General features: G+C 50.8%; 1 protein-coding gene and 1 non-coding gene across 2 annotated transcripts in view; both read right to left on the bottom strand.

The window, feature by feature from the left end:
• RTN4RL1 (reticulon 4 receptor like 1) overlaps positions 1 to 21,781 on the bottom strand; it is a 73,585-nt gene that overhangs the window by 28,424 nt on the left and 23,380 nt on the right. The gene's annotated exons all lie outside the window — the stretch shown is intronic.
• LOC142862221 (U4 spliceosomal RNA) lies at positions 10,223 to 10,365 on the bottom strand. The gene has a single exon (XR_012913304.1). It is a non-coding gene; the product is annotated as a U4 spliceosomal RNA (small nuclear RNA).

The raw sequence follows: 21,781 nt of genomic DNA, 5'->3' as shown, positions 1-21,781 counted from the left end.
AGGTTGCATGTAGTATCTATTGCTGAGTGAGAGACTAAATATGCAAATGGACAGTGCCAGACCATAGATGAAAATAGGACTCTGACCCACAATCTGCAGCAGCCCAGCCCAGGAAACCAACCTACTATCGACAAGTGCGACTTTTTGGAAATCAGCCAACTGTTCTAGCAAATAATCCCGTAAGCCAAAGAGTAACCCCTAGAACATTCAGCCCAAAACAGCCAGGACTTGATCAGCTTCCCTAATTTTTGTCCCCACTTCCAAATTAGGACCGACCAGAGAAAGCCAAATATGTCCCTCACCCCGGCACAGTGGACATCCTGCTTCTATGTCACCTACCTCCAGCATCCTGTGGCAATAGTCTCTCTCCAGGGCACACTTGAAGCCTTCCCCTTTTTCCAGACTATCAACCTTTCCCACTCCTTCTCTGTCTGCCTTTGACTCATTGCCAAAATGCAAGTGACAGTGGCTGACCTCCCCTGCTATGGCAAGCTCTGAATAGATAGCCTTTCCCTGTTCTTGTTTGGTTGGTCTTCCTTTATTTCCACACATGTAACGAATCATTCTGCACATGAGGGCTTAAAACAAAACCATAAAGCCATTTCATGACCAGGCTGGTCTCGCTCTGCTGCCCAGGCTAGCTGTGCGGGTCCGAAAGGCTCGGTGGGATGGTTCTTCTGTTCTCCCTTGGGGTGTCTCATGTGGCTACCGCCAGACACTAGCAAGTGCTGGAGTCATCTGGGGATGGAACTAAGATTCTGGGACAACTGAGCCTGTCTCCCTCTCCACGTGGCCTCTGGGTTTCTCCTCTCGATGTGATCTCTGCACACGATCCCTCTATTGAGGAGGCTGGACTTCACGTGGTGGCACAGAGTTCCCCAAACCATAAAAGTGAAGCCTTCTTCTTCTTCTTCTTCTTTTTGTTTTTTTTTTGTTTGTTTGTTTGGTGTTTTTTTTTTTCTTTTTCTGCCAGCCTTCTTAAAGCTCAGGACCAGAACTGGCACAGTTCCTCACTTCCACTGCATTCTACCAGTTAGATCGAGTCGCAGCCCCAGCCCCGCAGGACATGAGTGGCAGGAGGGATGGGGCTGTCTTTGGAGACTGGCCACCACACATCTTCCCTCCCAACTGATGCTGTGCTCTTGGTCTCTGTGCCCTCGGCATCTAGCAGGCGGCCCGAGTCAGTGCTGGGCAGTGCCCGCTAATCAAGGTAATGGATGGAAGGATGGCGGCTCCGACAGATGGACAGAAGGGCTGCACACGGGCTTCCCTGCCCCCAGGCCCCTACCACTGCGTTTAGCTCACATAAACACTGCTCTCTGCTGCTTAACACGTCTCTATTTTTAAAACTCTCAAGCAGTGAGTGGTGCTTAACATTTTTTGAATCAGGGACCCCTTCAAGTATCTCATGAAAGCTGTAGGAGACCCTCTCCCTAGAGAAGTGAGCCTACACATAATCACTCACAATTTCGCAGCATATTAATGACAGCTGCCCTTGACTGAGATCTTACCATGTACCCTGAACATGATGTGTTTCCACTCAACCTGTTACCCGGAACACACTGCAAGGTAGACACTACCGTTTAGTTCCACTTCATAGATGAGGAAGCTGAGAGAGGTGAAGGAACCTCTAGAGAGTGGCGGCAGAGCGGGGACTCTAGGCAGGGAGGTCTGACCACGAAGCCCACCTAGTCCCACACACTGCGCCACACAATGTCAGGAGGTCCAGGATGCTCTGAAGTCCATCTGTGAGCCCCAGGGTAAGAAATCCCTCTTGGCCAGGTGCGGTGGCTCACGCCTGTAATCCTAGCACTCTGGGAGGCCGAGGCGGGTGGATTGCTCAAGGTCAGGAGTTGGAAACCAGCCTGAACAAGAGCAAGACCCCATCTCTTCTAAAAATAGAAAGAAATTAATTGGCCAACTAAAACTATATAGAAAAAATTAGCCAGGCATGGTGGCGCATGCCTGTAGTCCCAGCTACTTAGGAGGCTGAGGCAGTAGGATCGGAGGCAGTAGGAGTTTGAGGTTGCTGTGAGTGAGGCTGACACCACGGCACTCTAGCCCAGGCAGAGTGAGACTCTGTCTCAAAAAAAAAAAAAAAAAAAAAAGAGAATCCCCTCTCTAAGTGTTCCCCAAGTCCCACTCCCTGATCTACATGCCCTACCTGGCTCCCAGGCCCGAGCAAGCCAGCCCTGCCCTGCGCTCCTGCTGAGCTTCTGGCTCTCAGACCACACCTACTGCCCCTTCAGCCTGGGTGCCCCGACCCTTCGCTGCCCTCTTGTGAGCCACCCAATGGTCAAGGCTCCCGTCTCCTGGATCCCTCCCTGACCCTAGCCTGCCCCAGACTAGAGCCAGCTTGTTCCCTGCCCTGCATGGGCTCTCATCATTTCCTGAGTAGCATTAACTTTAATTTCCCAACTTGGCTACAAGCCCCTTGAGAGCAGAGACCCATCCTCCATATCATTTTTTGTTTTTTTAGAGTCAAGTTCTCTAAAAGAGGAATTTCTGAGCTCAAGCAATCCTCCTGCCTCAGGCTCCCAAGTAGCTAAGATTATGGATGTGTGTCCATGCTCTGATAATTTTCATTTTCATTTTTTGTAAACATGGGGTCTTGCTATACTGCCCAGGCTGGCCTCAAGTAACCCTCCCACTTCAGCCTCCCAAAGTGCCGGGATTATAGGTGTGAGCCACCCTACCCAGTCCCCCGGCCTGTTTTCTATTCCGTCCTTTTGGTTCCTGAGTCTTCACACCCAAAGGATTGGATGAGACTCCAAAGGGGACCAGGCCAAAGAGGAGCTGGCTGGAATTAGCCATGTCCCCTGTCTGCAGAGAGGCAGCAGCTGAAAAGAATGCAGCTTCAGAACCAAGCCCAGACTCCCACCCCCACCTGCTGCTCCAGTAGATATCAGGTATCATCTGTTTCTTTCTCTTGCATTCTCAGGGGAGGCCGTATTGCACAAAATCTATGGCTGCTTTGTTTCCCGATAATAATAAATAAAGACTAAAAAGAATGTGCCTGTGTCAGTAGAATGGACAGCTTCTACTCCTGGCAGATCAGAGGACAAAAGAAATACCAGCCTCTTGAGTCCCACGAGATTCTGCTCCCCCAGTGCCCTCCACCCAACCTAGGCCACCAGTCAGCAGTGCCCAGCTCAGGGACTGAAAGCAGAAGGCAGGGGTAAGACTGCCACTGGTCCAAGGGCGGAGGTCACTCCGGTCACACCATTCTGGCGTCTGAGGGCTGGAAGCCCCTCATGCCAGCCTGAAGGTCAAGGTCATTGTCCTGCAGGCCCTGAGTCGAACTCTTTGTATACAGTGTTATATTTCGTTCTCACTACAGCCACACAAGCAAACTGTTTGATAATAAAAACCCATTTTACAGAGGAGGGAGCCAAAGCTTAGAGAGGTAAATGACTTGCCCAGAACCGCTGTGTCAGTTGGGTGTCACTAGGTAATTTGAGGAGAGTTTACAAAAGGGACAATTGACAAAAGTGTGGGCAGGGCGTGGGAGATCCTTATGGGTAGCAAATACCAGGCAAGAAACCACTGGTGTCACCACCCCTGGCCTGAAGGGAGAACCCAAAACAGACAAGCTGTGCGGAGACCTTTGGTCAGGGATGGTGCCAGCCCGTAGGGGGAGGAAAGAAATACCCAGCAATCAATCCTCTCTCCCGCTGCTCACCTGTCAGCGCTCCCATGGGCTGAACCTGAAGCCAGAGGGCAGGAGCGCACTGATATCACCAACACAGGTCAGCCTCCCAGACATGGTGCCCGGTGGAGGGGCAAATGTCATGTCCTAACCCCTTTGCCAGCTGGGCAGGGGCAAGCCTGCCTCCAAAGGCCACCACCACATTTCCATGGGGCAGAAGCCAGAGAGGACCAGACGGGGCTGTGCACAGCCCCAGGGCCCCACTGTCCTCAGTGTTGGCGCCCTGTCAGCCCCAAGCACGTAGTCTAACTCCCACACCACTCTGACCCCAAAATGGACTTTCTAGTTCTTAGAGAAGACATGGCGCAGGCCGTTGGGGAAGTCCCCAGCAGAGGGGGACTGTGGCTGTACAATTAACCTAAGAGCCTCTTATTAGCATCTTGGCCTAAGAGGCCCCAGACACCCACACAGAAATCGGTCCCCCCCTCCCTGACTGGCTTCCAGCTTGGGGTAGAGAAAGGGTTTCGGCACCAATGTGGACTGAGGCTCCAAAGTTCAGAGCATCAGCAGAGAGCACAGGGCCTCTGGGGGCCAGGGGATTAGGCTGCACCCTGTGACGGGGGCTCAAGGAGACCTAGTGCCACATCATCTCCCCCAACCCTGTGCCATTTGCAGGTTTATTAAATCTAGAGCCAGTTCTGACACAGTTTCTTTCAAGCTGATCTACCTCGCAGGTGTGCAAAATTTATTTGAGATAAAGAAAACCATTACAGAGAGAGCACAGTCTTCAAAGCCCACCTCTGAGACCAGAAAGAAATAAAAACAGTAGCCCGCACAAATGTGCAATTAGGTTTCCAAATACTTGAGAGCCATGAGAAACACCATCCCCGCAGAGAGCAGGTCTTTAAGGCAATTTTCTTGAACTCTATTCAGCACTCACTCAAAAATGCCTTTTAAAAATAACATATGATTTCCCTCCCTCTCGAAATGCATCCTTGTTCTTTCTCTTCCAGGTAAGAATGAGCCAGCTCCGGAGTGAGAAATGCAGATGCTCATTTTGATAGGGGATGATGGACTATGCTTCCAGGAAGGCAGATAATAAAGCCAAACAAACGTCCCTGCCCGGGGGTACAGGAGTCTTGCTGAGGCGTGGGGAGGCCCAGGAGCAGGGCGCTGGACCCAGGGGTCTCTTCCCTGCTATAGAACTCCACGGTTCCAGGCACCAGACTTGGCTCCGAGTTGGTGTCTGAACCCCAGGCTGGGTTCAACAAATGCCCACTTTTCCCAGGTGGAGATTGGATTCCCTGGGAGACCCCGGCTCAGCCCCGCTGTAAGGTTTGCTAAGAATGAAAGATTCTCTCTGCACGAGGCTGAGGGAGCCACAGAGAGGTGTAAGATAGTGTTACTGCTGCAGAAAGAGACAGGACCCACACCCTGGCCCTGCCACTCAGCAGCAGTGTGACTTGGGGCAGGTGACTTGGCCTTGCTGGTCCTCAGTTCAGCAAGCATAAAATGAGACACTTCCCAGGGCGGTTGGGAGGCAGCGCAGTTTATCTATGAGATCACCCAGCCGGTTGTATTCCCTGAGGCCAGGCAAACCGTACTTCAGGTGGGGCTCTAATCCTTTCCCCGACCCTGGAAAAGGGTCACCACCCAGCTCCCAGGGCAGAGAGCCAGGGGTGACACCAGGCAGAGAGACGGCACAGCCCATGGTTAAAAGTCCAGCCTCTGCGAGGAACTCGGCTTTGAATCATAGCCTGTCATTTAGTGTCTAGGTATCCTTGACCAGAGCCTTTAGCTTCTCTGAACCTCAGTGTCCCCGTCTGTGAAATGGAAACATTAATAACACGAGATCGTTCGTTCTCAGGCGACAAATTGGCAAAACGAAAGGAAAAACATGAGCTAATCCATGCAGTCCTTAGCTAGTGCCTCGCAGCGTAAATTCTCAGCAAGCAGTCATTTTGTGATCATCATGGCCCTCTCAGATCAGGCTCCACGTGCTACAATTTAATAATATTTTGTTTCTTTATATTTATTTTTGCAGTTTACTTTCTATTTATGGCAAGTGATACTGAGTCTCCATTTACAGAAGTGTTATCAAGTTTCCTTTTTAAATACATTTATTCAAGCTAAAGTGGGTCAATCTACAGGAGAAAAAAGAAGTTGCAAAAATAGTGCACCCGGTGCACAGACGGGCGAGGCACTGGGAAGGTGAGAGGCAGAGACGAAAATTTGGGGAACACCCAGGTAACAACCTGTGTGTAAGCCATAAGGGAGGCCCAAGACGTGCCCTACAGCCACCCACCCCACGCCTGTTCTGAGGCCAGCGACTGCGGTGGCGACCCTGGCGACCTTGGAGCCTGCCCTTCCCCACCTTCAAGGTTCTCCCTGGATCCACCACCTTGTCTCGGGCAGAAGCCCCCAGGTCCCCCCAGGACGACTTTCCCAAAATGAGGGAGCCGTAAAGAACCGCCCAAGGCCCCCTGGCTGCCTGCCTCGCCTTCTCGGGGTGCCGCGGACGCAGGAGGGGACGCAGGAGGGGACCCACGTGTGAACCGCGGGCGCCGGGAATGCTGAGGCGGTCCGGCTAGAGACCGCTGGGCTGGGGACGGGGGAGCGGGCGCGGTGGGGTGTGGTCCCTTTGAGGAGGGAAACCAAATGCCATCCTTCCCCAACTTCTAAGGAGAGCCTCGGAGCAGCCAGCAAATAAAAACACCACCCGGCTCTCGCCGAGGTGTTACAACTCTGTCCCGGTTGCCTGGCAACCGCGCAGGTGTGTGATAGGGCGAGCGGCGCTCCCAGGGAGCCAACCAGCGCCCGCGGGGCGGCCCGGGCCTGCATCCCGCATCCCGGGTACCGCATCCGCTCGCGCACCCGCCACCCGCCACCCGCCCGCGGAGGGAGGAGCCGCCACGGCCCCCCGGGGTCGAGGTTGGGCCGGCTGCCAGGCCCCGCTGGGCTGCGTTTAACCCCGCCGCTCCGGCCTGGGCAGCCTGCAGGCGTAGGCTCGCGGCTTCCAGTCACTGGCCAGGAGCCTCCCCGACCCCGCCCCGCCCCGCGCAGACCCGCACTGCAGAGCACCCCCAGAACCGGGAGGGGCCCTCCCTCTCCAGGATCGGGGCTCTCCTTGGCAGATAAATACACTGTCCTCTGTCCCCAGAGAAGGTGCTAATGGAGCAGAAGCCATCCGGGGAGAGGTTGGGCGGACTCCCGCAATAGCGCCCCGGGCGGAGGCGTCCAGGTGCGCTCTGCAGAAGGCCTCCCAGCCGCCGCCGGGAATAGCGGCTAAGAGCTCTGGCTTGGAATTGGGTCCCCATGTGGACTCCAGCCGCTGATGGACTGGCCGTGTAACCCTGAGCGAGTCTCTTAACCTCCCAGTTTGCTCACCTGTAAAATGGGGAGAAAAAACTGGATCCATTTAAAAGGGCTGCTGCGGGCCGGGCGCGGTGGCTCACGCCTGTAATCCTAGCACTCTGGGAGGCCGAGGCCCGGGGATTGCTCAAGGCCAGGGGTTCAAAACCAGCCTGAGCAAGAGCGAGACCCTGTCTCTACTATAAATAGAAAGAAATTAATTGGCCAACTAATATATAGAGAAAAAATTAGCCGGGCATGGTGGCACATGCCTGTAGTCCCAGCTACTCCGGAGGCTGAAGCAGGAGGATCGCTTGCTTGAGCCCAGGAGTCTGAGGTTGCTGTGAGCTAGGCTGACGCCACAGCACTCACTCTAGCCTGGGCAACATAGCAAAACTCTGTCTCAATAAATAAATAAATAAATAAATAAATAAATAAATAAATAAATGGGCTTCTGTGGATGAAGGCAGATAATGTAGGCAAGAACATTTAGCTTGGCACTTAGCAAATACTTAGCCCACAGTTAATCTCAGAAAAAGAAATAGTTCCATTGGGGTATGGAAGCTGTTGACACCAGGCTCCAGTCACAGAGTTGCTGGGGAGACTTCCACTCGGGGCGCCACGATGTTCCAAGCTCCCCAGCCCACCCCACTTCGCGAAGCCTGTGCAGGGAGCCTCTGCGAGGTGGGACCCAGTGCAGAGTGGTGGTCAGCCTGGCTTCCCTACACGGCCATGTGCCTAGCCAGCAGGACGTGCGGCCCCTGCATTTGCTGCCTCCTGGCACCATTTGCAACAATCCTAAAGAAATGCCGAGTGAGGGTGTGGGCAGGGGTGGCACTCAAGGTTTCTGTCTGACTCACTCCAGCCTCTCCTGTCCTTTTCTCTCTCCCTCTGAGTAGTGTTCTCCATGGGGTCCTCGTCAGCCTACACCAAGATCTCTGCATTCTCAGAGCAATCCTTGGTCACCTGCAATTCAGCAGGGCCAGGTGCAGTCCCCTTTCCCAGCAGGGGGAAACAGGCCAGCCAGCTCCAGCTGTTTGCCCAATAGGACAGCCAGCCCTTCTCTTTGGAGAGCACCTCTTCTCCACCCCTTCCCTCCTCCTCCTCCCTTGACTTCTACTTACCAGGCAGGCCAAGCATTGAAATGCCCATGCCAGGAAGTATGGGGAGAAGGAAACCTCCATGACTGAGGCAAACCCCATCTACCCTTCTGGAAGTTTCCTGGGAAGCCACGGTGAACCCCCCGGGGCTGAAGGCCCAGACTCTTTGTCCCACACAGTTGGCCTGGGTGTGCCTCAAAATCCCTGCACTCCTCTAATCCCAACACTTTGGAAGGCCAAGGTAGGAGGATTGCTTGCGGCCAGGAATTCAAGACCACCCTGGGCAACATAGCCAGACCCTGTCTCTACAAAAAATTAAATTAAATTAAAATTTAAAATTAACTGGGCATGGTGGCACATGCCTGTAGTCTCAGCTACTTGGGAGGCTGAGGCAGGAGGATTGCTTGAACCCAGGATACAGTGCGCTGTGATCACACCACTGCTCTCCAGCCTAGGCAGCATGGTGAGACCCTTTCTCAAACAAACAAACAAACAAAATCCTTGCATTTCAAATCTACTTGGCTCAGATATGTTTTCTTTTTTTTTTTTTTTTCTGAGACAGAGTCTCACTTTGCTGCCCAGGCTAGAGTGAGTGCCATGGCGTCAGCCTAGCTCACAGCAACCTCAATCTCCTGGGCTTAAGCGATCCTCCTGCCTCAGTCTCCTGAGTAGCTGGGACTGCAGGCATGCACCACCATGCCCAGCTAATTTTTTGTATATATATTTTTAGTTGGTCAATTAATTTCTTTCTATTTTTAGTAGAGACGGGGTCTTGCTCAGGCTGGTTTTGAACTCCTGACCTCGAGCAATCCGCCAGCGGCAGCCTCCCAGAGTGCTAGGATTACAGGCAGCATGAGCCACCATCGCCTGGCCTTGTTTTCTTTAAAATATTAAATTGCAATTCCATGGAGTCCCAGGGAGCCTTTGACATTGATATGTATATGGGCTTTTTAAAAGCTCTGCTTTTCAGTGGAAAGCCAACCTATTAACACGTGAACAGTGGTGCTTGGCTTGCTTTGGGTATTTCTTCCCCTTCCACATTTCCTTATAGTTTTTTATTCTTATCAAATTTTCCACAGATGACATATATTACTTTTATAGTAAAAAAAAATAATAACAAACAAACAAAAAAGATTAATTAGTGGGCCCACTCAGCAACCTGTTTAAATCCTTATCAAAAGTGGAGCAGAGTTTCCCAGGGGCCCAAACTGGCCCCTTTCCCTGGCTGCTTCCTGGAGCCACTCTGGGCAGGAAGGGCAGGGAGGCCCTGATGGGATAAAGTGCTCCAGATGAACCCTCTGTGACCCCTTGGGGAATGGTTGTGGTCATGGTGACCAGCAAGAGGCCAGCAGCTTCCTGGGAGCCACCTGCCCAGGACACTGGCCAGAGCCTGCCCTCTTATGAGGCCTGGAAATGAAGCTGATTCTATCTTGGTATTTCCTCTTGGTTCAGCTCCGTCTTTCTAGAAATGTTTAGGGAAACGAGAGAGGTGAGGTTCTCATGCCCTGAAGCCATCTCTCGTCCAGGTGTGCTGACCTGACCTGTCTGACCCGGTCCCGCTCGGGTCACTGCCTCCTTCCAGCTCAGCATGCTCCAGCCTGAGCAGTGGCTGGCGCTGCCCATGGGCTAGGTGCTCTGTCCACATCTCAGCCTTGACCACTCTTCCCCTAGAAAGCTCTAGAACACGCCAGAGACGGGGACTCAGCAGGATGCCAGAGAGGAGAGGGTGTAAACTCTAAGAGGCAGGATGGCTCTCCCAAAATAACAGCAGTGAGAATGTACAGGTGCTGACCGCAGGGCCAGCGCTACCCGTGTAAAATCCTCAACCTTCCCAACAACTCAGCAAGGTGGGTGTTACAAGCGGACAGTGGCAGAGCAAGAGCCAAATGCAGGTCCTCTCTCGTAAGCCCCTTGCTCAAGACAGCAACTTTCTCATATCCCCAGCTCGGTCCCTGGTACCCAACAAATACGGCCATGTGCCACTTACCGACGGATACGTTCTGAGAAATGTGCCATTGTGGGAACATCACAGAATGTGCCTACACAAACCTAGAGGGTAGAGCCTAGTCCGCACCTCGGCTGTACGGGTACAGCCTATTTTTTTGTTTGTTTGTTTGTTCAGTCTCTGTAGAGACTGTCAAAAATTGCCAGTGCCGACTATATTTCAAGTCCTCAAGGCGGGGTATTGGGAAAAGTTTTCAATTAGCAATAGTCGCGCCTCGGATAAACCTCATTGGCTATGATATACTGCCACTGCACAAAGCCTGGGTACAGCCTACTGCTCCTGAACCTATTGTACACCTGGACAGCAATTGGACACCAGATACCGCTGGCAATTGTAACACAATGGCATTTGTGTATCTAAACACATCTGAACATAGAAAAGGGACTGTAAAAATACAGTATAAGAGATTTTTAAAAAAATGCACACCTGTATAGGGCACTAATCATTAATGGGGCTTACAGGACTAGAAGTTGCTCTGGGTGAGGCAGTGAGTGGTGAGTCAATGTGAAGGCCTAGGACATAATCATGTACTACTGAAGACCTTACAAATACCGTACACTTAGGCTACACTAAATGTTAAAAAAAAAAAAGTAAGTTTCACTACAATATTACAATGGCTACAACATCACTAGGTAATAGGAATTTTTTAACTCCATTATAATCTAATGGGACTGGCTGGGCATGGTGGCTCATGCCTGTAATCCCAGCACTTCGGGAGGCCAAGGCAGGAGGACTGGTTGAGGCCAGGAGTTTGAGACCAGTCTGGGCAATATAGCAAGACACTATCTCTAAAAAAATAATTTTAAAGTAGCCAGGTGTGGTGGTGCACGTCTGTAGTCTCAGCTACTCAGGAGTCTGAGGCAGAAGGATCACTTGAGCCCAGGAGTTCAAGGCTGCAGGGAGCTATAATCATGCCACTGCACTAAAGCCTGGGTGACAGAGACTCTGTCTTAAAAAAAAATCTTAGCCGGGCGCAGTGGCTCACGCCTGTAATCCTAACACTCTGGTAGGCCGAGGCAGGCAGATTGCTCGAGGTTAAGAGTTCAAAACCAGCCTAAGCAAGAGCGATACCCCACCTCTACTATAAATAGAAAGAAATTAATAGGCCAACTAATATATATAGAAAAAATTAGCCGGGCATGGTGGTGCATGCCTGTAGTCCCAGCTACTCGAGAGGCTGAGGCAGCAGGATTGCTTGAGCCCAGGAGTTTGAGGTTGCTATGAGCTAGGCTGACGCCACGGCACTCACTCTAGCCTGAGCAACAAAGTGAGACTCTGTCTCAAAAAAAAAAATCTTATGGGACCATTGTCATATATGTGGTCCATGGTTGACTGAATCAGCATGATGTGGCCTATAATAGCCCAAAGCTTCCACGCCCCTAACCCTGCATCCTGCATGGACTTGCCCAAAGCCTGAACCTGGACAAAGCGTCATGCTCTGTTCATTTCAATAGAAACACCCCTCCTTGGATGCCCTGCAGGAAGCCCTCCCCTCATCCTGCAGGAGGTAGGTGGCGAGCCATCCTCAGAGCTCCAGCCTGCTGGAGAACAGTGGAGGGGGTGGCTCAGCAGGAGGCAGAGTGAAGCCAGGGAGGGGCTGGTCTTCTCTTAGTTCTATCTCAAGCACCCGGCAGGGCTGCAACCAGAACACCAGGCAGATGCCTCTGGGGGGTAACAGGCCATGGGAGGCTATTCGGTGGGTGAGCTATGCTGAGACTCTCCTGGGGACACTTGTCAGCGATGACACCAGTGAGGAGGCCAATTACACTGATACTAACAAAGTATCCCTGGCCCTTCCCAAGGCCTGCACCTAACTCCATACTTACGACTTTTTACACTTTTTCATAAAAGGGTGCCCACAAAAACTTCAGGCTCCACAAAATCTGGGTCTGGCCCAGAGTGTGAAAAACTGAGAACTCCTGAGCAAGAGCGAGACCCCGTCTCTACTATAAATAGAAACAAATTAATTGGCCAACTAATATATATAGAAAACATTAGCCAGGCATGGTGGCGCATGCCTGTAGTCCCAGCTACTTGGGAGGCTGAGGCAGGAGGATTGCTTGAGCCCAGGAGTTTGAGGTTGCTGTGAGCTAGGCTGACGCCACGGCACTCACTCTAGCCTGGGCAACAAAGCGAGACTCTGTCTCAAAAAAAAAGAAAAACAAAAAAAAACCCTGAGAACTCCCTCTACCCATAATGAAAGCCACACCTCGCTCCCACCTGGCACGGGGAAGCTGCTTCTCTGGGCAGAAGAATAAGAACCAGGCTAAAATAAGGGCTGGCAGGGGCCTTGAGGCCAAGGAAACCCCAGATCACCGATCAAGACCATGTAGACAGGCCAGGCGAGGTGGCTCACGCCTGTAATCCTAGCACTCTGGGAGGCCGAGACAGGCAGATTGCTTGAGGTCAGGAGTTCGAAACCAGCCTGAGCAAGAGCGAGACCCCGTCTCAACTATAAATAGAAAGAAATTAATTGGCCAACTAATATATATAGAAAAAAAAATTAGCCAGTCATAGTGGAGTATGCCTGTAGTCCTAGCTACTCGAGAGGCTGAGGCAGGAGGATTGCTTGAGCCCAGGAATTTGAGGTTGCTGTGAGCTAGGCTGACACCATGGCACTCACTCTAACCTGGGCAACAAAGCGAGACTCTGTCTCAAAAAAAAAAAAAAAAAAAAGACCACGTAGACACCAAAAGCACATGGGAGGGGTGGGCTGTACCATATCACAGTGTCCAAAAAGTTCTTAAATCATTTTGAAGGAGGGTTCCTTTTGAGAAAGTGATGAGAGCTCTGGACGCGCTCTCCCTTAAAATGCACCTGCCGGCTATTCTAGGGGCTCTGGGTGCCTAAGGCCCACCAGTTGGCACTGCAGGAGTCCCAGGCCAGCTTCTAAGTCTCTTCACTTCCTCAAACCTCTACGGGGCTTTGCATTAGGTGTTCTATAAATTCCTTCCAAAACTAAAATTCTGATTATTTCTGCAACTTTCATCTTCTGCATGCCTGAGCACTCTCCCCAGGCCTTTGGGGAAAACAGGAGGAAGAACTCACTTATGTTGAACACCCATTACATATGACAAGCATTGTTCACACATTGCTCATTTAATTTTCTCCACAACCCCATGGGGCAAATACTCTGTGCTTTTTTTTTTTTTTTTTTTTTTTTGAGACAGGGTCTCACTCTGTCACCCAGGCTGGAGTGCAGTGGCACGATCATAGCTCACTGCAGCCTCAAACTCCTGGGCTTAAGTTATCTTCCTGCCTCAGCCTCTTGAGTAGCTGGGACTTAACAGGTGCACACTACCATGCCTGGCCAATTTTTAAATGTTTTGTAGAGATGGGGTCTTGCTATGTTGTCCAGGCCTCCCAAAGTACAGAGATTACAAGTGTGAGCTATTATGTCTGGCCTCTTTGCTCCTTTTTACACACGAAGAAACTCTCCTTTCAGGCAAAGGAACTTCCCTAAAGGTGCATGATAAGTGGTGGGGCTTGGATTTGAACCTGGGCCTGTTGGATTACACAAGCCTGTATTTCTACCACCAAGGTGCTCATGCCCCTGTGTGCCTGCACCGATGCCCTTGGTCCCCTCCTTCTTCTCACACCCACTGTCAACTCTGCTTAGAAGTAGGGGTCTTCTCCTCCATCTCCTGCATCTCTTGGCCTCAAGCCACCTGCCTCCCACTCTCTGTCCCCAGGGCCTACAAGCCGCCTGGCAGACAGGAAATGAGGATCCCATTGCCATTCATCCGGGTCAAATCCGACTGAGCCCAACCCCTCTTGGGGCCACTGCTTCACTGGGGGACAATTAATGGCTGTGATGGCTTATTGGACACTTATGCACGGGGCAGCATGAACCAGGTCTACATTTTCAGCTTAAAAGCCCAGATTAATCGCCCTGGGCTGGTTCTGTCACACACAGGGATATATTTTCTTCTTGGAATTTACAAGTAGTTCTGTCTGAGAAATAAACAACCACAGATAAAAATTACATTGTCACAGTCCAGGTGTGATGGATGTAGGAGGCGAGCCGTCGTCGTGGTGGCTGAGGAGGTGTTCGGCGGACAGAATCCACCAAATGAGACCTGGAGGAGCCCCAGGTAAGGGGGACGAGACGCTGATGGGATCTCAGCCGCAGGGGCAGTGTGGAGTCTCTGCAATTTACATCTCATCACTCTAAATCACAGGGCTCCCATGTCTGCCTCCCGAGCCAGGGTGAGCCTGAGTGGCAGGAGGCTCCTCAGGCTGCCCCACCTCTCAGCTGCAGGCCCCTGGAACCCTGGCCTGCAGGGACAGGAGGATGGCCCCAGCTGAGGAATAAGCAGGAAGGACATTTACTTGGCTATAATCTTGATGGCTCTGTCTACACCCAGACCCCAGCCTCCTCTCTACCACTACTGGCAGAGGGGCAGGCGCTAGGCCTACTTGTGGCAGAAAGCCACCTTGGAGGCCGGGCGTGGTGGCTCAGGCCTGTAATCCTAGCACTCTGGGAGGCTGAGGCGGGCGGATTGCTCAAGGCCAGGGGTTTGAAACCAGCTTGAGCAAGAGCGAGACCCCGTCTCTACTATAAATAGAAAGAAATTAATTGGCCAACTAATATATATAGAAAAATTAGCCGGGCATGGAGGCTCGTGCCTGTAGTCCCAGCTACTCGGGAGGCTGAGGCAGCAGGATTGCTTGAGCCCAGGAGATTGAGGTTGCTGTGAGCTAGGCTGATGCCATGGCACTCACTCTAGTCTGGGCAACAAAGCAAGACTCTGTCTCAGAAAAAAAAAAAAAAAGAAAGAAAGCCGTCTTGGAGAATGCCACAGGAAGATCAGATTGGATCTGGAGTCGGAAAATAGTAATAACAATTAATATTTATCGAGTACTTACCCAGTGCCAAGTGCTCAGCACTCTGTGAAGGACTCAGCAAGGATTATCTCGTACTAATCCTCATGACGACCCTATGAAGTAGGTACTGCTATTAACCTCACTTTACAGATGACAAAACTGAGGTTCAAAGAGGTTAAGTGACTTGCCCAAGGTCCCTGGTGTGCATTGAATGGTGATCCCCCCCCCAAATATGTCCACGTCCAAGTCCCTGGAACCTGTGAATGTGACTCTGTTTGGGAAAAGGGTCTTTGGGGATGTAATTACGTTAAGGATCTTGAGATGAGATCATCCTACATTGCCCAGAGGGGCCCTCAGCGTAATGACGAATTTCCTTATAAGAGACGGAAGAGAAGACAGAAGCCACACGAAGACAGACGCAGGGACTGGAGTAGTGATGCAGCCACAAAGAATGCCGACAGCCACCGGCAGCTGGGACAGGTGAGACACAGCCTGCTCCTCAGAGCCTTGTGAGGGGGCACAGCCCTCCTGACACCTGGATTCCAGATTTCCGGCCTTCGGAAATGTGAGAGAATAAATTCCTGTGATTTTACACCACCAAGTTTGTTGTGACATCCCTAAAAAGAAAAAAGAAAAAGGAAAGAAAACAAATACAATCCCAGAGCTACCAGCGGCAGGGCCAGGATTCAGATCCACAGGCTGACCCCAACTCGGGCTCTGCCACCCCTCGGAGCTGCCGGGCCAGAGGGCCTGGGTTCCCGACCCGGCCCCACCGCAACTGAGCTGTGTGGCTCGAGGAAGCCACTGAGCCTCGGACTCCTTACCCGCTCAATGAGGGGGTCGGACAAGATAAGTGGCGTGCCTCAGAGGCTGCTGCTGCCCACGAGGGGGACAAACGGGGTTCCGAGAAACACAGTCAGGTGTGAAGAAGAAAAAAGGTTCTGTCTATAGGTGTGTAGACTGCAACCGGGGTGGGGTTTTGGCCACAGTCCCCTGCCTTTGCTTTGCAGGAAATGGTGCCGTGCGCTTGGATGGAGCTGGCCGGGCCCCCACCTTCGTCCAGGGCTGGGCCTGTGCTCCCAGGCCTCCGTGCCCGGGTCCGGGCTGCGTTTGAGCCGACGAAACCAGGCCCGCAACTTTTGCTCAAACTCTTGGGGGAAGAGAAGTTCTCCCTTTCCTGGACCAGGGACAGATGGAAACGTGGAGCTGCTGGATCCTTCCCAGAACGATGCCAACTCAGGGGAGCCGTGCCAAGAAGCTGAGAAAAATAAACCAAGTCCGGTGACACTGCGCGATCAGGTTGCACCTGAAGACGAATCTTTTCGTTTCCTGAGCCTGTAAGTTTCCTGTTCTGTTCCGACAGCTTTGGTTTCTGTCACTTGTAACCAGAGAGTCCCAGACCTCAGGTTCCCAGCCTCGGCCATTTCTAAGGGTCCTCGTCTGGCTGGGCAACAGAGGAAGAGAAGGAATGACCCAGCTGAGCCGGACAGGGCGGGGGCAACGTTCCAGGTAGCACGGTCCGCACGTGCGAGGGCCCTGAATGCCCAGGGAGACTGGCACGTGCGCAGAACAGAAAGAAAACCAGCCAGCACGAGGGGAAGGTGCTGCTGTGAGGTGAGGCTAGAGGGACGGACAGAGGCCGGATCACACGAGGTCAGTTCAAAGCCCTGTTAAACACGGGCGCCTCTGTTCCCAGAGCTGCGGGAAGCCACTGAAGGATTTTACGCAGCGGTACGATCAGATCCTGTTTCGTAACATCCCCTGACTGCAGTGCGGAGACTGGAGATGAGAGAAGAATCTAGAACTTCCATTCGGAAGCTACTGCAATGGTCCAAGCAAGGGATGTGGGACCCTGGCTTAAAATGGTAGTGGCGGGGGAAATGGAGAGGAGGGGATGGATTTAGACAAGCGCAGGAGATGGGCTCCGTTGATGGAGGATGACGAGGGAGAGGATGATGACTCAGTGGGTGCTCAGCATAGAGCGAACCAGATCCCTCCCTGTCCTAGATTTGGACACTTCTATTAATGTGGCCAAAAATTATAGAGGCTTTTTTTTTTTTTTTTTGGAAGGCACATCAAACTTTCTGACTCACTGTGCTTGCAGGCAAATGCTTCCTCATCATAATAACCCTTACTGGGACAAGAAGTCTCTACCGTGAGTGAGCCAGAGAAGTTCTGGGGTCTCTGGCAAGCTGCAGGATCACAGGTTCAAGAAGGCTGCCAGGGCCTCACACACTGGTTGAGGCCAGAGAGCCACTGGGGGATTTCATTTCAAAACTGAGAAAGTGGTCACGGGCGAGGGACACATACTCTCTCCTAACTCCAGGAAGTGAGTTTTTGAGACAAGAAAAGAGAAAGAGTAGGAGAAATGTCATCACATTATACTACCTACATCTCTATTTCTAGAGGCTTCCATGACCACCTGCCTTGTTGTACTGGACTGCCAGTTCCTTGGATGGTTTCAGACACTAGAGAAGAAACTGCCCTAGGTTGAGGCTCTAGAAGCTGGCATCTGGAATACACAGGTGGAACATGGGCTGAGTCTGAGCAAAGATCCCTCCTTAAGCAGAGATTCAAGTGGCCAAGGACAGGCGTGTCTCAAGCTGTCTCTACCCTTTAACATCCATCCTAAAGATACCATTAAAAATAGCCATCATTGGCCAGGCAAGGTGACTCACGCCTGTAATCCTAACACTCTGGGAGGCCGAGGCAAGCAGATTGCTCGAGGTCAGGAGTTCGAAACCAGCCTGAGCAAGAGTGAGAGCCCGTCTCTACTATAAAAAATAGAAAGAAATTAATTGACCAATATATATAGAAAAAATTAGCCAGGCATGGTGGTGCATGCCTATAGTTCCAGCTACTTGGGAGGCTGAGGCAGCAGGATTGCCTGAGCACAGGAGTTTGAGGTTGCTGTGAGCTAGGCTGACGCCACGGCACTCACTCTAGCCTGGGCAACAAAGTGAGACTGTCTCAAAAAAAAAAAAAATAGCCATCATTGGCCAGGTAAGGTGACTCACGCTTGTATCCTATCACTCTGGGAGGCCGAGGCAGGAGGATTGTTTTAGGCCACGAGTTTGAGACCAGACTAAGCAAGAGCAAGATCCTATGTCTACCAAAAAATAGAAAAAAAATTAGTCAAGTACAGTGGTGCATGCCTGTGGTCCTAGCTACTTAGGAGGCTAAGGTGGGAGGATCACTTGAGCCCAGGAGTTTGAGGTTGCAGTGAGCTAAGATAATGGCACTGCACTCACACTTCAGCCCAGGCAACAGAGCAAGATCCTGTCTCATAACAAACAAACAACAACAACAACAAAGGAAACACAAGCAAACAAATAAAAACTCAAAAACAACAACAAAAAACGGCCATCATGGGTTGTACAATAATGTAATTGTACTTAATGCTACAGAACTATACACTAAAAATGGTTAAAATGGTAAATTTCGTTATATATATTTTATTGAAATTTTTATAAAATCATAAAGTGTCATAGAGTAATAGAATCTTGAAAACTGAGTTTAAAAAGATACCTTTACCAACTACATTGTGCTGTTCTCTGAAAAAATGCCTACTAAATGGTTGTTTCCTAGCCTATGATAAACACCTACAGCAACAGACAACTCACTTCCATACTGAGCAGAGAATTCCCCCTTTTATTTAATTTTTTTGTTTGTTTTTGGGTTTTTTTTGGTTTGGTTTGGTTTTTTTTTTTTTTTTGAAACAAGGTCTCACTCTACTGCCCAGGTTAGAGTGCAGTGGCGTCATCATAGCTCACTGCAACCTCAAACTCCTGGGCTCAAGCCATCTTCCTGCCTTAGCTGGGACTACAGCATGCGCCACGACACCCTGCTAATTTTTTTTTTATTTTTTGAACAGATGGGGTCTCGCTATGTTGCCCAGCCTGGTCTCAAACTCCTGGGCTCAAGTGATCCTCCTGCCTCAGCCTCCTGAGTACCTGGGACTACAAGTGTGCACCATCACACCCGGCTAATTTTTCTGTAGAGATGGGGACTTGCTTTAGCTCAGGCTGGTCTTGAACTGCTGACTTCAAGCAATCCTCCTGCCTTGGCTTCCCACAGTTCGGCCAAAGCTGGTCTTTTCTATCACACTGTTGTTCTGTCCTATTTCCTGAAGTCTTGGGCTGTGTCTGCAGGAGAAGAAATGGTGTGTACCAAGCCCTGCACCCACCCTTTCTTTTGGGCTCCGCCTTGGTGACATGCAGTTACATTGGAGCAAGGGTTTGCATTGCATGTAGGGAATAAGTGTCTCTCTAGATTCAGAGAGAGCCAACCTGTGTGGGATTTGGATGCCTGACCTTGGCCAATTAGTACCTTGCTCAGTGTAACCAACTGAGTCCCAGATTCAATTCGATTCAGCAAACATTTATCGAGCATCTCAGCACCAGCTGATTTCTGTCTGTTTTATAAGTGTAATGAAGCTCAGCCTTCTCTCCAGATTAGAGTTATTTGTATTTCAAGGCAAAAGATAGGTTTTAAGTACCTGTAAGAGGCAGTAATGGATGCTTGGGGAGGGGTAGGCACTGGGCTGGGGCCGAGGGGCAGGAGCTGAGGGAATGATCAGTAAATCAGGGCAGCAGGACCTGGCTGGAGACAGGCAGGCCAGAAAAAGCCTGGGGATTTGTTTTTCTGAACCTCTCCCCACTTTCTTTTTAATCGAAAAGATAATGCATGCACATAGTAAAAAATTTTTTTTTCGTAGAACACAAAAGGGTATACAATGAAAAATGTCTCCTTTCCTCTCCTAGACCTCCAGTCCCCAGTCTCTCTCTTCAGAGGTATCCTACTGTTAGCATTTTCTTTTGTGTCTCTCCAGAAAATTTCTATCACATACAAGTATATCTTCTTTTTTAAAACCCAAATCGTAGCACTGTATATCACCACCGCTTTTTCACTTGGCACACATTTTGGCATTCATCCATGTCGGTGCATACAGAGTCACCTATTCCTCAGAGCGCAGAATCCCATTGCATAGGGGATCCCAATCGATCCCCTACTGATGGACATTTAGGTTGTTTCTGGTTTCTGCTATTGTAAGCAAAGATAACAGGCGTGCTCCTACCTGTGCATTTCTGCCCACAGGTGCAAGGGTATCAATAAGATCAATTCCTAGAAGTGGAATTGCTATAATTAGGTAGCTGTGAGTGTGATTGTGACTGAGACGTCCAGTGAGAGGAGATGGTGTGAACTGAGCCGCGAACCCACCCTCTTTCTTGCACACACAGCCCCCGCCCAGTCCCCTGATGACACGTGGCCACACTGGAGCAGGCGTTTGGTCTTCATGCAGGGAAAGAGTCCTCTAGATTCAGAGAGAGCAAAACCTGTGTGGTTGGGGACCCAGCGGGGGGTGGGAGGGGTTTAAGAGTCTTTATAAAGACACCCCCTCCCCCTCATTGGGGGCTAAGAGCATGTAGAGGGATTGAAGCTTAACGATGCAATGCCTGGCACTTAGTGGTGCTCCATCAGCATGAGCTATTGTGGGCATTATTGTTATTGCTGTGATGATCCAGAGGGAGCCCTGTCTTGCTGGGGGCCAGGAAAGCTCCCAGGGCTGTTCTGTCCAAGAGTCCAGTTGATTCAAAGGCACCAAAGTGGGAGGCTGCTCAGCTCTTGGAGCTGGACGGGAGCTGAGACAGGCAGTTCCCACTTATCACCGCTTGGCATCTGGAACGCCCGGGCTCTTGCCAGTACCTAATAAACACCATACTTCATGCCTTGCCGTTGTCACCCACGCATCCCTGACGCCTGCTGACGAGGGCCGCCGCCGCTCACACAGTCAGCATTTCACCCCGACACCTGACTCCCTTACGACCTGCTTTCCGTGTTCAGTGGATACGGCCTGGGCAACGTCACCGTGACATAATGAGACTATAGTTGCTTATTCCTTGGGGTAGGGATGCGTGGGTAGGTACATCAGAACTTACACATCCAAAACAGAATTAGCCTTGACTTGGGAGGCCAATCAGACCTGGATTCCAGTCCTGGCCCCGACACTCACAAGCTCTGTGGCCTTGGGAATTCACTGAACTTCCTTGAGCCTTAATTTTGTCACCTGTGAAATGGGCTAAGCGCTTATTAATGGGATTACTGTGGGCAATAAGCAAGATAATGGATTATGAATTTTATTATAGAACTGCCTTATTTTATTATTTTATTATAGAACTGCCAAAAATGATGCCACGCAGTGAGACAATGTATGGAAAGTGCCTGGCACATAGAAATGGCTCAATAAAGCATCAATTCCCTTCCCCCACCCTTCTGTCAGAGGGGTCACCCTCGACCCATGCCCCCCATTTCAAAGTGCAGCCATTAATTAAAATGCAACACTTCCGGTACTTCCTTGTGAGAATACTGGCTCAATTCTTTAGAGTCCCATCTTGTTTTGAATCTAAAAACAAAAAATTTCCTAACAACAAAAACAAATCACATTCTGCAAATTGCTCATCCCGTTTATTCACAGCACAGAGCTTCAAATTACTTTTGGCCTTTTCCAAAAAATCAAACCCACCCTCAAAGGTCAAGGACTCGCCTCTGCTGAGGCTATTAAGGGGAAAATGCTATGAGATCTGAAGCAATTTCCCAGGAAGAATGCATCAGCTGTTTTGAGCAAGCCCAGCAGAACTGGAATAAAAGCAGAGCCCCGACCCCTGGCTACTCTGAACTGGCCCATTCCTTGGGACTCTTAACATCTGAACCTCTTTGCTGGAAAATCTACCTCACTGCTCCCAGGTCCCACTCTGCGGACTGCATTCCCAGCCTCTGGGGTGAGAGCCCTTTTGCTGCGCTCAGGTGGGTTCCGAGACACTGGGTGTAGTGGGATGAGGTATGGAAAGG

The sequence above is a fragment of the Microcebus murinus genome, chromosome 18, assembly GCF_040939455.1.
Source record: "Microcebus murinus isolate Inina chromosome 18, M.murinus_Inina_mat1.0, whole genome shotgun sequence".
Lineage (NCBI taxonomy): Eukaryota > Metazoa > Chordata > Mammalia > Primates > Cheirogaleidae > Microcebus > Microcebus murinus.
Note: the sequence above shows the minus strand (reverse complement) of the source record. Positions and strands in the feature narration are given on the sequence as shown.